We start from the raw sequence: 17,509 nt of genomic DNA, 5'->3' as shown, positions 1-17,509 counted from the left end.
GATGTTGGAACCATGAACTGAATGATAGTAGTTAAAAGATGAAAATTAGTCTAACAAGATGTATTAGTGAGTTGTACATGGCAAAATGCATATGATCACAAGCACTTTCGAAAAAAAAAGAATGTAAAAATGAGTGATATCTAAATGGGAGAATTATTTTGTCAGTGTATTTGCCCAACACATGCAAGATTCATGGTTATGTTTCTAGCACAATAAAAAAAATTGAGAGTTCACTAGATAGTTTTGGGAGAGTTAGAGCCCATGAGTCAACCTTAAGAAAAACTTTAGAACCTCAACTGTTATTTGAAGGAAAGTATTGATAATGTAGTACAGGCAGCATGATATGTCTGAAACATTTATTGGACATGCAAACATTGTGAAATAAAGATGTGAAATCTTAGTTGTGTGTAAGACGCATTGCTAAACGGTCTTACTAATAAAAAACGTGGAGCCAGATATTGGGGTGAAAACTGGGATATCAGAAGAATAGAACAAGCCACAGCCAACCTCACCTTACCAACTCCTCAGCCTCCAGTTTCCACAAATCCTCAGAAGTGGGTGCGGGACCTGATGGGACACAGGAAAACTTCTAACTACAGTTGTGTATATGATTTGAGAATCCATAGAAAAACGGTGACTGGCATAGCTGTGGAAAATGATGAACTCATCAGGAGATGGTCCAATATGAAACAAAAATGTCTGATGAAATCAGCAAGGAAATGAGGAGGGGTCAGGAAATAAAACCCTAAAAAGTTAGATAAAAACAACAAAAGGAAATATGGAATTCATAAAGCAAACGTATACAATTGCTGCGAAATAAGGAATGGTTAATTATGTTCAGTTATCAAGCCAATAAAGATGTGAAAGTGAGCAGAGGATGAGAGACTATGGAGATTATTACTGAGTTTGATATGAGCAGTATAATACAATGAGGGAGCAAGAATTTGATTAATGTGACTTAAAACAGAATAGAAGGGAGAATGTCTTTGTAAAGAAACTAAAGTAATTGATGTGCTTCACGAAGAAGGAGTTGATTTTCTTTAATGTGGAAGGAATTAAAAGTTTGAATGGAGATTTGTGAAAGCCTGTTTACAATAAAAGCTAAAATGGCCTTAAATATTATAGGCAGGGTAGAGCTATGGAACAGCAGTAAAGTATTTGGAAACAAGGCCTAGAACTGTTGGAATAAGTTATAATAAATATGCTTTATATTGACACTGCAACAAAGGCTCATATGAGGAGACATGGTAGGGACGAACATGGAGCCAATAGCTAAGACATCCAAGGAATGACAGTTAAAGTCTGTGCAAGGCATCAGTAGACAAATAGAAAAAGAAGAAGCAGTAGAATGTTGAGTCTGGTGGTGAGAATCAGGATCCATGTGTTTTATGACTGAGAGAACAGTCCACATAGATTAAGTAGTCCTATGAGGTGACCAATTGAGCATCTTCTAATGACTCAAGTAATTGTCCAATTAAAGGTGACATGTCTTCAGTTCTCTAAGTAAGGTCAAGAATGAGAATGATCTACTTCATAAAATTAGTAACAAAATATTTACAGCTGAATAGATGATAAAAAATAATTTCTGTATTCTGAGAAACTGTGAGTTTGAAATTCCCCCTAGTTCATCTGCATGGCAATTATTTGCCCACTCCAAGCATGCCATCTTGAGATAAAGAAAAAAAAAAAAAAAAAAAAAAAAAAAAAAAAAAAAAAAAAAAAAAAAAAAAAAAAAAAAAAAAAAAAAACAAGAAATAAAGACAGGTGAAATGACCCTATGAGGAAAAATTGCCAGTCTCTGGAACAAAATCAACCACCAAAACCTATTTTTTCATTTTATTTTTTTCTTTTACAATTTTAAGGTTTTTTTAAAGATATACATGCTGGTCCAATGGCAACCACAAGACAGAATTCATCTGAAGTAATAAAGGTGTGAGCACATTTTAGCTTTGATCTATTGTCTTTCTGAAGAAAATATAGAGACAAAAAAAAAAAAATTTCGAAAAAAAAAAAAAAAAAAAAAAAAAATAAAAAAAAAAAAAAAAAAAAAAAAAAAAAAAAAAAAAAAAAAAAAAAAAAAAAAAAAAAAAAAAAAAAAAAAAAAAAAAAAATAATCTCTAAAAAATAACAAAAATAAGTAAGATACTGGAATCAGGACCACACACAGCGAAGTGTGCTGAGAAAGTTACTTGAAATATTGGTTCATATTAAAATAATGAGAATGGTAGAATAGTGATACAAATATAAATATAGTAGACAGGGGTGATAGTGATAGAGGATGCAATGAGGAAGACTGAAATCTAGGTCTATTGTCCCATTAGCTTTTAAAAAACATCTTTCCAGAAAAATGAGGACAAGGACTCAGCTTTTTTGACAAGGTTTTTCAGAGATAAAGGAGTAAAGTAACTAGAACTGTACAGCTATTAACAACGTAATATCTGAACTCTAGTTCCTTTTCTTTGACTCAATTCTTTCTGCTGATAATCCCTTCATCATTTGCAGCAAAAGCCAAAACATCTTTCATTCAGTCCTGTCTTGTCCCTTCCTAATCTCTGCTGTATATGATAAGATTCTTCTGTGAGTGATCTCCTAGTTTCTTTAGAATTTCATGTAAAATCAATACTGGGGAAAATAGATCTTTGTCAATTTCCTCCATTAATACACCTTTGCTACTTTATTATAGGATAAATGAATATTTTTTTAAATAAAGCAGATTAAAATTATGGACTACTGAAACAAATTGCCAGTGTTCAGAAATCTTTCACATCTTGAATTCTTTCTTCCTATATTCCTTCTTCCTTCTTTCCTTCCTTCCTTCTTCCCTCCCTTCCTTCTTTTCCTTCCTTCCTTCTTCCCTTCCTTCCTTCCTCCTTCCTTCTGTCCCTCCCTTCCTTCCTTCCTTTCTTCCTTCCTTCCTTCCTTCCTTCCTTCCTTCCTTCCTTCCTTCCTTCCTTCCTCTCTGTTCCCCTCCCTCCCCCTTCTCTTTTTTTTTATTGAAAATAGATTCTTCTCTCATACAATAGAACCAGACCACAGTTTCCTTTTCCCTCCACTCCATCCAGCTCCACCCCATTTCTTTTCTCCCACAGATGTACTCTCTCTGTTTCCTCTTCAGGAAAGAGTAGACCTCCAAGAGACTACAGCCAAATGGAACAAAACAGGATACATTAACATAAGGCAAAACCTCTCATATCAAGCCTGGAGAAGGCAACCCAATAGGAGGAAAAGAGTCCCAAAAGCAGGCAAAAGATTCAGAGATGCACCTGCTCCCACTGATGTAGTCCTACAAAAACACCAAGCTAACAGCCATAACATATACACAGAGGACTTGGTGCAGCCCCATGCAGACCTCATGATTGCCACTTAAATCTCTGTGAGCTCATGTGAGCCCTGTGTAGTTGACTCAGTGGCCCATGTTCTCCTTATGTCCTCTATCCCCTCTGACTGTTGTAATGTTTCCCTTCTCTCTTCTGCAGAGTTTTCTGATCTCCAAGAGGAGGGACCCAATGGAGACCTCCGATTTATACTCTCCCCATGTCTTTCTGCAGGTGGATTCTAAGTTATGATTATTTTATGATAGGAGTATTTTAACAATTTATGTAACTTAGTTTGTTCCCTTTCCTACATTCTGTCACTAGCATATCCATAAATACATTGGAGAACTGCATATAATCATGATGAAAACATCACAGGTATCTACTATTTTCTCACTGCAATAATTGTAACTAAATCAGTGTATGTCACCTTTTTCCAGATATTTTCCTCTTTGATTGCATCATGCCATATGTGTGTAATTATACAAAACCTTGAGGCTAATATGAAACTCAAAATACACAAACCTTAAATATAGCAATGAGGATTCATGAAACTTCTAATAGACACTGATATACTGCAGGGACCTCTACTTTCATCTATACAGGCTTATTCCTAACTTTAAGACTTTTTCAATGCTTTTAGGACTGGACACTATGCTAGGAATGTGTATGATTTATAGTAACTAAGTACTCACTGGTTTATTCCAAGCTAGGTGTCTAGTGATGAACCTTACTGAATTAATAGTACAATTACACATTAAATAATGTAAACCAAATTCCAATGAACTATGTTCTGTGATGACTAATCATTTTAGATGTGGTATACATATAAAATGGTATTTGTTCATAAAAATGTGGCTATGGATAGACATCTGTAATTGGAGAAGCATAGGGTTTTGTATTAATGGGTAATTTTCCCATTGCTTGTATAATTTTACTGGACTCCATAAATACTAAACAAGATATTTATGTATACTAAATTTGCATTTATATTTGGGCTCCTAAAATGTACTGCATGATAACATTTGCTTACCATCTGTACAATGATTTATTGAGTGCTAAAAGAAAAAGTAAATATTGGTATTTCCAAATGATTTTGATTTATAAATGTTTGGCTGAAATTAAAATTGAACAAATGTAATTCCTTAAAATAGTGTTAAAATAAAAATATGCCATATTTTAATGGATTAATTTTTATCAGATTATCTGGTCCTTTTGGGTAACTTCATAATCATATTTCTAAAACACCTGGGAAGGTTCTCATGTAAAGAATTTCCATGTAAAGAATTCTGCTCTAAAGTATTTCTTTGGTATTGGTGAACAGGTACATAATACTAAAACCTGTTGAACAAATATCCTTAATGATTATCCAAAGCTGGAAAGTTAAACATTACCTATATATATATATATATAACATCCCCCAAATAGTGAAGTTTTACTTTCCTTACTCCCAGTTGTTTGGTGGTTTTCTTACACTGAATTTTAAAATGGTGACTTTCTTTGCTTCTTTTATCAAACCTGTCGACACAGCTTAAGACTGATGGTGAACAACAACACTATAGGTTATAAGACAGAAGGAGTGAAAGGGGGCCTGAGAGCAGCTCAAATTTGATGGATGTTGGGACACAGACTTCTGTAGAATCTGAAAGGTGCAGTGACTACGTGGTTAAAGAGAAAAGGTTTTATAAATGGGCCTGGCAGTGTGATTGAACACAGGGTAGGGGTCCTTGTATTCATTTGATTATGATCCTTATTAAAAGGAAATAGCAAGGGTTGTTACCTGGTAAAGTGCATCAAACTCATGCATCTCTGCAAGGAACTTGATAAGGGAAAAAGAAAAGGACATACCAGTAATGAAATGAATCTTGAATTTAAGAAAGGAATGTAATTTTGAGGCTTTGAATGAACAGACATCTTGTGTGACTAGCAATGATCACGGACCCAATTTCTTGTCAAACATGTTAGTTTCTGGCTGTCAGAGAGTGCTGTTACATTCCTGATACTTCAGCATCAGTCTTTTGCTATTACAAATCCGATGCCGTTGGCTGTCAGGACTTTACAGTTTCAATTGGCAGACTTATCTGTCTTCAGCAGGATTAGACAGAAATATTTCTCATTCAGAAGCTGCTCCTGTGGAAGATGGCAGCAGCCCCAGGAAATCTGAGCACATTAGCTTCAAAGGACCTGCCTGCCACCCTCTGACAGTGCACTCTACCATGTGCCTTCCAAGCTCCTGCTCCCTGGGTGAATTTTTTTTTTTCATCTTAAACATGGATTTCTAGCATTGCATGTAAATGTTAGCAATTTCTATGTGTTTTTATTATGTTTTGTAAATACAAATATAAATAATTTTCATTCAATGAATTTTTGTCTTTTCTGGTAAATAGTGTTAAAAATCTGTGGAAAGATTAGCAATGAGTCTAAAATACAAATAATAGTAGAACAGTCCAAAAATATTGCATAATGAGGATTTTTTCCAATGGTTTGTAACCTTAAAATAGTTTTCAATTAATATTTTTATTTACGGTACTATATAGTTTCCTGAGAAAATAATAAAATAGAGGCTTAGCTATTTATCAACTAATGCTGATTTTGTGCTTCTGAAAGATCCCAAGTGGATTTATCTTCCTGCTTTGTCCTTTCTCTGTCTTAGGACATTTGTAAAATAACTAACAAGCCCACAGGATGTCTAAAGAGTGGTTGAGTGTATGCATGTGTGTGATGCTGCCTGTATCCTTTCCCCAACTGATTGCATCTCTTAGTATTTGTGTGCCTCTAAAACCTTGTTAAGTGCTTTATAATCTATTCACTGAATATTTCATTACTCTTTAAAAATCTGCAAACATCTCTACTCAGAAAATGCCAAACTGTGTTTTAGTATGAGCAAATAGCCTGCAACATTGAAAAATGTCAGTGACCGAGGCTGAATTTGACTGTTTGTTTGTGTAGGGAAATAAAAATCTACAGAGACTATTCCTCTAATCTTTCATTTTAATAAGCTATGTTTGTAAATCATGAGGTTTGTTTGGTTTATTTTATTGTTTTCACTATTGGGAGATTATTTATTTATTTATTTATTTATTTATTTATTTATTGTCACTACACTAACAGGAAAAAAAAAAGCTAACTGATGAATAAGTAGCCTATTCACTGTGTTTTTCAGTGTCTTCTCAGGAAGTAATATAGCGTTTTTTTTGTTTTTTTTTTTTTTTAATTCAGATAAATTTTAACCAGCAAAGAAGAGCCACAAAACAGAATTAAATGAATTGTGATCATCAGGGGCCTTTATAATGAATAACATAGATTATCTTATAATGCTTGGATGCAAAGCAAAGCAAATGGTAGTATGTTTAAACAAACAGATGGTTTCAATTGGATAAAAGATACCACAATCTATGACTTTACAGGTTACTGTAAATGTAAACATGACAACTGTTTAACTGATCAATAAAAATAACCATAGTGAATAAATAACATTTAAAGCTAATTTATTGCTCACAGGAGACCAAGAGAATGCACAAAATGAATATGTAACCCTGTTCCCCTGGGGTTTACTTCACATTCACAGGTTGGATTGTTATTGAATACCTTACCCTCATACTCAATTCTGGTTATCCTCACCAAAACACAGTTGACTAATTACATTGCTTTTTCTCGTGGGATTTTGCTTTCAATTGTATAGTTATCTTTATTGTTTTTCTCTGGCAAACTCTGTCACAACTCAGGAGGGTTCATAATGGAAATTAAAAGCAACACCATGATGTTTGAGCTCCCAGAAGACCCACTGTGAGGTTTCTTTTAGGCATCCATCCTTTGACATACATACAGGTCATTGTTTCAGAGTTCACTTAATGTTTATTTTCATTTGTTATTTAGAAGCTCATGTGCAGCTTTGATTGATAAATTCTGTCCACTTCTGTAAAGAATGTAGAGAAACATGCTTAATTTTCATAAAATTTGTATCAAATAACCAGAATAAATAAAGCATAATGGGAGCAAATAAAAAGATCAATTAGTTTCTTAAGTGTTGGCCAAGTTTTCATAGAAAATGTTAATGCATCTTATCTCATAAGAAATATTTGTGAATTATCTACAATGTGCAAAAGACTGTTAAAACAGTCTTACCTAAATGAAAAATTCAGTAATCAAAGTAGAGTACAAATTAAATTCATGTGTTTGTGTACCATTCTCAAGATCTCAAATATCTCTACTATGAAAGTATGCATAGATGTGTACATATCTAATAATATCTAAATAGGAAATTATAATGTAGGATAGGTAATCAAATAAAATTGTAATTTTCTTTCAAGATTTTAAATGGCAATTTATATGGTTAATACTATAAGAAAATTTATTTTAGCCTAAAAAATTTACAGTGTTTTATACTATAGATAAATAATCAAGAAATCAGCTTGCCTCAACAAGAAATGGAAAGCAAAATTTTACAATTCATCCAATGTTCAGAAACCTTCAACATAGTGTTGTACTCATGGGTCCCTGACTCCACTGGGAATGTTTTGATTCATAGACCTAAGGAGAAAATGTAAATAACTTAGCTTTCTCCATTCTTGTACTGTGTTTATCCCAGAGTTCTGTTTCTGACTATAGATGAAACCTCCTTTAAATATTTACCAACCTGAAGATTATAACATGTATATAGCTTAGTTTGTTGTCTTTTATACCCCTTAATGCTAAACCACTATGATTCACATATTTCTAAGTTATCTAATTTAGAAATTAACACATGGTACAATGTAATCTTTAGTTGGGAGAGAGCAAAGGCTGAAAAGGAGGCATAATTCTAACATAATCACAAATGTTATCTTTTCTTATTATGAGATAATGCGCAATTCTCCCTGTAAGTATGATTCCCCAACTATAGACTGGCTTATTTGCTAATATTTAATGCCTTCCTAAGTTATCTTTTTAAAGATATGGTATTGCTTCACACTGACAGTGTTCCAATAGCAGCACATTTTTCTCTTACATTTCATGGCATTAAAAATTATGCATGCCTGAACAACAGCATATCCCGATTGAGTCATCTCAATGTAAATAAAAATGCAAAGAGGCAAAGTTGATAATATTACCAAAAAAATTGGTGTTTAGGGTATAATATGGAGAGTCATACTGCACAGATGTTTGCCAGAAATGAGATCTGCACCTCAATTGAGTGAGAGTATTACCTGCTTTATTGCTCTGCCTATGTACAGCAGGCAAGGGTAGAGACTGTGACCTTGAATGCATCACAGAGTCACAAGCTGCTTTACAAAAGAAAAAAAAAAGAAAAAGAAAAAAAGAAATCAGTGCCGAGGGCAAGTTTGTTCAAATGATTTTTGTTCCAGTAACATTGAAAAAGTAAGTAATTCTAAAAAAAAAAAAAATAATAATAATGAACATGACTGTATCTAGTGCTCAGATCTAAGGTGAAATGTGTGATGGTATAATTGTAGTCAAGATAAAAGAAGGAAATGAGAAGTTGTTTCATTCCTTCAGTAACACTGGTGCTTCAAAGAGAATCAGGACCTACCATTTCTGCAACGCACCTTGGCAGATATCAAGGAGCTGTTCTTCTCTATGTGACTGCTGTCACTGCACGTTCCACTTGGGAGAGTCCACAGGTTACTTGATCTTGAGGAATTAACAACTAACATATTTTGCTGTGGATATCACTCTATATAAATAAAACACTGATGGCCAGTGACCAGGCAGGAAGTATAGGCGGGACAAAGAGAGAGGAGAATTGGGGAAACAGGAAGAAGGAGGGAGAGACACTGGAGCCAGGGCCAGGAGAAGCAGCATGTAAAGACGCCGGTAAGCCACCAGCCACGTGGCAAGGTATAGATTTATAAAAATGGGTTAATTTAAGATATAAGAACAGTTAGCAAGAAGCCTGCCACGGCCATACAGTTTGTATGCAATATAAGTCTCTGTGTTTACTTGGTTGGGTCTGAGCAGCTGTGGGACTGGCGGGTGACAAAGATTTGTCCTGACTGTGGGCAAGGCAGGAAAACTCTAGCTACAATATTTGTCCTAAACATGTGTGAATGTAGATGTGCTACAGATGTTTTAAGACTTAAATTCAGTCTTCACATTTCCTAACACTTTTTAAAATTATTTTATTATCTAATTCATTTAATTTTACATATCAGCCACGGATTCCCCTGTCCTCCCTCCTCCCACCCTCCAGCCTTCCCCCCTCCCCAGTTCAGCCCCCCATTCCCACCTCCTCCAAGGCAAGGTCTCCCCTGGGGATTCAGCTCAGCCTGGTAGATTCAGTTGAGCCAGGTCCAGTCCCCTCCTCCCCACACCAAGGCTGAGCAAAATGTCTCAGCATAGGCCCTAGGTTCCAAACAGACAGCTCATGCACTAAGGACAGGTCCTGGTCCCACTGCTGGGGGCCTCCTAAATAGTTCATGCTAATCAACTGTCTCACTTATCCAGAGGGCCTGATCCAGTTCCATGGGGGCTCCTCAGCTATTGGTTCATAGTTCATGTGTTTCCACTAGTTTGGCTATTTGTCCCTCTGCTTTTTCCAATCATGGTCTCAATATCTCTTGCTTATATAATCCCTCTTCTCTCACTTGCTGATAGGGATTGCCCAACAACAGAGAAATGAATGATATCTACTTGAGGAAACTGGGGGTGGGGGAGTAATGGAGGGCAAGGGTCAGGGGAAAAGAGAGCTTAGGGGAGCAGGAAGTCCCAGCTGGATCAGGAACAGAGTGGGAGAACAAGAAAAGAGATACCATGATAAATGAAGACGCCATGGGAACAGGAAGAAGCAGAGTGCTAGAGAGGTCCCCAGAAATCCACAAAGATACCTCCACAATAGACTACTGGCAATGTTCGAGAGAAAGTCGGAGCTGACCTATTCTGGTGATGGGATGGCTGAACACCCTAACTGTCATGATAGAACTCTCATCCAGTGACTGATGGAAGCAGATGCAGAGATCCATGGCCAAGCCCCAGGTGGAGCTCCAGGATTCCTAACACTTTCAGAATAGTAGAAGCACTTATTGTCAGTTAATTTCAAAAGTAAAATTTTATTTCTCACAAAATTTGAGCATAACCATGAAAAATTGAAATTTTATGAATTAGTGCAAAACATTTACTATGTTTTTCTGATTCTTTCATCTGTTCAGTTTGACCTTATGAAACTTATGTAAGGGAATTTAGTATAATTAGTTCTTAAAGAGAAGTACTTCTTGAAAATTATAAGAAATTTAACAAATATTTTGAATTTGTAATGAAAAGAAACATCAGTGATCTTTTTTGCCAAAAAAAAGGGAACAGGAGCCATGAACATCAACAGAGACACTGGCTACTTCTGGGCCATGGACCCAGACATGTCCCATGGCAACAGCCTGGGCCCTAATGACACCAGGGCCCTGTTAGCCAGAGCAGGCCACCAAGATCATTCTTGCCCCCATTGCAGCATGGCCCTTGGACACCAACATGGCCACAGGATGTGGCCTAGACCCTGGGAATCCATTTGGACTTTGATGGCACCACAGGCCATAGATATCAACACAGAGCTCAGCTGTGGTAGGATTTCTGACCCAAACATAATCCCAGTAGCATCCAGGGCTCAGATGTCATCATAGCCACAGGTGGCAGAACAGTTCACTCTGATTAGCATGCCCCCCTCAGCCATGTGACCCTCAGACACCAACATGGACCCAGGTGACAGTCTAGACTCCTAGCATAAGTATGGTCTTCAATGCTATCAGGAGCCATAGACATCAACCCAGACCCTGGCTGCTGTGGTAGGGTCATGAACTCAGACATGGCCCTTAGGTACAACTGGGGCCAGGATATCACCATGGGACCTGTGGCAGTGAAGATCACGCAGATATGTATGGCACCAACTATGGCATGAGCATCAGATCCCCACCTGGCCTCAGGTGACAACCTAGACCAGGGGTATTTGTACAGCCTTTAGTGGTATCAGGAGTGATGGATATCGACCCAAACCCTGGCTGTGGTGGGACCACAGACCCAGACATAATCTTATACCCAGACATAATCTTATGCCACATCCAGGACTTGGATGTCACCATAGCCCTGGGGGGCAGCATAGACCATCCGAATTAGCATGGTGCTGGCAGCACCATGGCCCTTGGACACCAACATGGACTCAGATGTCTGACCAGACCTGGGTTATCCCTTTGGTCTTGGTGGTAACATGGGTCATGGACATCAGATCCAGACTGTGGCAAGAACACGGATACAGATGTGGCCCTAGGCAGCCCAGGTCCAGGTATCACCAAAATCTGGGTGGCAAGCAGGATGTCAATGTCAGCCCATACCTCAACACTCTCACTTCTTCAGGACTGCCTCTTACTGCAATACATGAACCATTCTGCCTCTCCTCCTCTCCCATTTCTCCACCATATACTTCATTATCAAAATGATACATTGTGGTGTTGGGTGGGCCTGAGTATGCCTTTAGGCAGGCTGTGTCAGGAGGGCTTAGGCTTTTGTGTGGTGTCTTTTTCCTGCCTGAACTGTAAGGCATCAGAGGGTCCATAGATGTCTTCCTTGATAGTATATTCTAACCATATCACAAAGAAGGGCAACTCAGCTCCTAGTGAATGTCTTGAACAAAGTTTGTGGAGCTGTGGTGTGAGAATGCCATGGCAGTTATACCAAGCTGATCAAGGGAAACAACAGGAAATAATAGTAGTGACAGAACTCAGTGAAGATGTCTATGATTTTCTCTGAAATCAAGAAAGTATTAGTCAGTTACAATACAAAGAAAGATAGTCTAGACTGGACAAAGAACCATTACTACTTTTCAAATAAAAGCAAGGTAATGAGATTCTGTTAAAATTGAGCCACTAGCTTTTTGTAAAATATTAGCAGTATATACGCATAATGAAAAGACCTGTATGCAGAAATAGTAACTTTTCTATGTCTCAATATGGAGAACTCACACAATTCAGTCTAAAAGCAGCATATCTCTGAATAGATAGTTTGCCAAAGGAATATCTAAATGGCTGCCCCAAAACACATAGCCCTAGTGAAAAGGGTAAGAAATAGACAAGATGGCAACTAAGAATAACTGGCAGTGAGAGTACAAGAGGAGTCATAGAGTGTGCAGCTTACAGTGTGAAGAGCATAGAGGTAGCCTTACAGTGTGAAGAGCTCATAGAGGTGCTCCATGCCTTACAGTGTGAAGAGCTCATAGAGGTGCTCCATGCCTTACAGTGTGGCTGGACCCGGCAAAGAAACCTTAACTTGCAAATGTCTAAGTGAAGACTCTATTTAATGCATATAGCCCACTGAATAGGATAATTGGCAACACAGACACAGATAGATGGTCCTGGCTCATTCTACTGAACAATAGATCAAGAGATTATCATTAATTATTACATCCATGAAAAAATATAAAGTATGATTTTTAATGAGTCCCTATGACAAGGTACCATTTTAGAGTCTAAAAATGCATAAACAAAAATCATCATAAGCTGTGAGTCATGTCTCTATTTACAGTATAAATCAGAACAAAAAACTTTAATAAAATGTTTGTTGTCAGCAGTTGAAACTCAAAATATACTGTGGTGGTTTGAATGTAACTGGCTCCCGTAAGCTCATAGGAAGTGGCACTATTAGGAGGTGTGGCTTTGTTGGAGGGGGCTTGGCCTTGTTAGAGGAAGTTTGTCACTGCAGGGGTGGGTTTTGAGGTTTCCCATGCTCAGGACATAGCCCAGTGTCTCAGTCCACTTCCTGTTGCCTTCTGATCAAGGTAGACCCAGCGCTATGTCTGCCTGCATGCTGCCATACTCCCCACCAACATGCTCCCCTCCATGATGATATGATGATGATGAACTACATTTCTAATATGTAAGTCTCCGCCTCAATTAAAAGTTTTCCTTTATAAAAGTTGTTGTGGTCATGCTGTATCTGCATAGTAAGAGAAACTCTAATTAAGACATATATCTATTAAGAAATGTCTTTTTTAATTAGTTATATTTAGAAGGAAGAAGTTCTAGTGTGTTATTGTACATAAGGTTACCATACATAAAAATGAAGTACTGTGTATTTCATCAACGCTAGAAGAAAGAATTTTCGTGCTTCCAGAATAAATAAATAATAAATATTTAAGACAGATATACTTGATCTTATTTTAACATTATACAAATAACCAAGTGTAAAAATTAAAAAAAGAAGTATCAAATACAAATGAACACTTGAATCCACTGAAGGCACATATGCACATTTGTATATCATCTCTAACTTTAAAGGTATAAACATGATTAATCAACTCAGTTCATACTTCAAAAGAAACTAACATGAAACAAATGTAGCATACGTGCTTCAAGCTAAACCAACAAAGCAACATAAAATCTAAACTACATAAACTAACAAGATAACCCAAACTTACATATTCTTTATTCAAACACAACCCAATCAACTTCAAACTAATGTTAACTAATCATATGCAACTCTTAACATAATTTAAACTTTAGCCTAAACTAACCTGAAAATGAACTATAACCATAAACTAATTTCAATACTAACCATAACCTTAATCTAATCATAAGGGGCAGCATCCTTGCTTCCTTGAATCTTTACTCACAGAGGAAGCACAACTAGGACTTAAGGATGTTTTCTTTTTCTTTTTTATTTTTTCTGTTTCCTTCTCTGGGTACATGCCCAAGAAAAAGCTAAATGTCATGGACTTCTCCTCTAACCCAAAGGCTAGCCCCAAGTATAACACCAAACCTAACCATAACTCCATCCCTAACCCTAACACTAATACAAAATCTAACCCTAGCTACAACCCTTAACCTAATCCTAACCTAACATTAATGCAGCCCAACCTCAAACCCAACATTAACCCACACTGCAACACCAAACATACAGCTAACTCTAACGCTAACCAAACCTGAAGCTAAGCCTACCTCCAACCATAACACTTAATCTAACCCTAACATTAACCCCTAACCCTAACCATAATCCATACCTTAACAATAAACTAAAAATGACTCAAAAAACCCAACCACTAACCCTAATATAATATTAAGGGACGGTACTCCTGACCTTTAAAACTTTCTTCCGAAAGAAAGTACCTCCAGATATTTCTTGATTTTCTTCCATCTTAGGGTTCATGAACAAGAGCTAAACTGGAGATCATAGACTGATCTTATAAACCCAAGTCTAAACTGTAACATAACCCAAACTCCAAACTCAGCCGAAAACTAACCCTAATTCTATTAACAACCCAAACCTAATTATAATGCAAGCTGAAACCTAATGCTAACACCAGCTCAACACTCCAAACATAATTCTGATTCTAACCATAATCCTCCCTCTAAACCTAAACCTAAACCCAACTCAAACACAGAACCTAATTCCACCTTAACCACAAGACTAACCCTAACTCCAACCAAAATGATAAACTCAATTCCAAACCTAATCATAATCCTAAATCTTAACCCTAAATCTTAACCTAACCCATAAACCTAACCCTAACACTAACTCCCACACTAATCCTAACCCTAAACCTAATCTTAATACCAACTGAAACCCTAACCTTAACTCTAACCCTAATCTTACTTTAAGAGACAGCTTTCCTGCTTCCTTATATCCTTCCTCAAAGAGGAATTACCTCTAGGTTGTTTTTTGTTGTTCTTCTGCAAAACCTAACCTTAAACCGAACACTAAACTCAATCATAAACCTAAACCTAACCTGAACCCAACATTAATTCCAACCCCAAATCTAACCTTAATTGAAACCTTAACCATAATATAACCCTAACCCAAACCTGAAGCCTAATTATAACCTTAATCATAATCTTAACACTAACTCTATCCCCAATCCCAAAACAAATCCTAGAATTAATCCTAACTACAACCCTAATAATCCTTAACCCTAACTCTAAATCTAAACCTAATCCTAACCCTAACTCTAATCAAGACCTAACCCTAAGTCCAAACCTAAATCTAACCCTAACCTTATCATTAACCATAATCTGAGCCCCAACCCCAGACCAAACACCAACCCATAATCCTAACACAAATTTAAGCCTAAAGCTAACCTTAACACTAACCCTATACCCAATCCTAACCCTAACTGTAATCCTAACTCTAATCCTAAACCTAGTATAACCCTAAGAGACAGTTTTTTTGCTTCTTGAATATTTCCCTAATAGGAAAATCCTCCATGTGGTGATATTGTGTTCCCCCAAATATTGTGTATCCTAATGAATTTATCTGGGGTCAGAGAACAGAACAGCCATAATATTAAACATAGAGGTTAGGTAGTGGAAGCCCACACCTTTAATCCTAGCATTTCAGAGGCAGAGATCCATCTGGATCTCTGTGAGTTCAAGGCCACACTGGAAACAGGGAGGCATGGTAACAAGAACCTTTAATCCCAGGAAGTGATGGCAAGAAGCAGAAAGGTATAAAAGGTGTGAAAACCAGGAAGTAGGCTAGTTAAGCTTTTAGGCTTTTGAGCAACACTTCAGCTGAGATCCATTTGGATGAAGACTTCCTGTTTGAGGAAACAGAGTCAGCTGAGGAACTGGCAAGGTGAGGTGACTGTGGCTTGTTCTGCTTCTCTGATCTTCCAGCGTTCACCCCAATACCCTGCTCCAGGTTTGTTTTCATTAATAAGAACTTTTAAGATTCATGCTACACCTCCAGGTATTTCTGTTATTATTTTCAGATTCATTCTCAGAGTTCATGCCAAGAGCTAAGAGGGAGTTCATGGATTGCTCCCATAACCCAAAGAGAAATCCCAAATCTAACCCTACCCCAATTCTAATTCCAAACCTAGCCTAACTATAACCATAATCACAAACTAACCAAAGTCCAACCAACATCATAACCCTAACAAAGATCCTATCCCAAAACCCAAACCAAAGCCCAACATCAAGCCCAAACACAATACTAAACTTAACCAAATCCTAAATCTAAACATACCAATAACCATAACTAAAATCCTAAATATATCCCTAATTCTAACTTCTAAACCTAAAGTTTATACTAACATTAACCCTAAACTCAACCCTAATCCTAACCAAACCCTAGATGTCTAATGCTCATTAGCCTAATGCTAATAATAACCCCTATTCTAACCCTAACAAATAATCCTAACCCTAAACCTAACCACTAACCCTAATAATAACCTTAAAACCTAACCCTAATCCTAAGCCTAACTCTAACTCTAAGAACAACCCTAAGCCTAACCCAATACCAAAAATTACACTAAAACCTTAACAATAAGCATAACCCTAAACTCAATACAAACCAGTACCTTAACCTAAAACCTAACACTAACCCCAATAACAAGCACAAACCTAAACCCAATCCCACCCAAAACCCAATACAAACCAGTACCTTAACCCAAAACCCTAACTCTAACCATAACCATAACTTCTGAGTAACTGCAACTATAACCCTACCCTAACACCACCCCAAACTTTATCCTAATTCTGCTAAGCCAAGCACCAGCCCAAACCCCAAACCCACCATAAACCTAAACTTAAACCTACACCTAACCCAAAAGATAACTGTAACCCTAACAATAACCCTAACCTTAACCATAACCCTAAAGATAAATATAACCCAATGATAATCCTAATCCTGTCATTAAAGCCAACCCCACCTCAAACACTATTACTAACAAATAATCCTAACCCTAACTCTGACCATATCCTGACCCATTAAAATTAATCATCTTCTCTTGTGTACAGCATTTTTTAATTAAATAATAATCATAATAAATACTCATGGAAGTGTCTTTGACATAGCTATATAAAAAAAAAAGCTTCAAAAGAGAGGAGCGAAATCCTACACAGTCTCACAGATTTCTTCTTCAACTGTCTTAAAATAGTTGAAATTGTCTTAGTTATTGAGAGCAGAAAATATACTGAGATGGGGTTTCTAAACATTTTCTACACACTTAACTTCGCGCAAAATTCTAAAACACCTCAACATCTGAATCTTAACTTTCAGGATGTGTAAGGAAGTAATACATGTGGAAAACTGATTATTTACCAGTTAAAACTGAGACATTATAGGAGGAGTCCCAGAGTCAGCATAGAAAGGTAATTTTGGAAGGAAAAGGAGAAAAGGACATAACACAAAGCCTTGATCTCTCCCTATTCCTCCCCCCTCTCTCTCCCTCCCTCCCTCCATCTCTCTCCCTCCCTCTCTCTCTCCTTTTTCTCTGTGTGTAC

This window comes from Peromyscus leucopus, chromosome 6 (genome assembly GCF_004664715.2).
Source record: "Peromyscus leucopus breed LL Stock chromosome 6, UCI_PerLeu_2.1, whole genome shotgun sequence".
In the NCBI taxonomy this organism is placed as follows: Eukaryota; Metazoa; Chordata; class Mammalia; order Rodentia; family Cricetidae; genus Peromyscus; species Peromyscus leucopus.
This window is presented reverse-complemented; position numbering follows the sequence as displayed.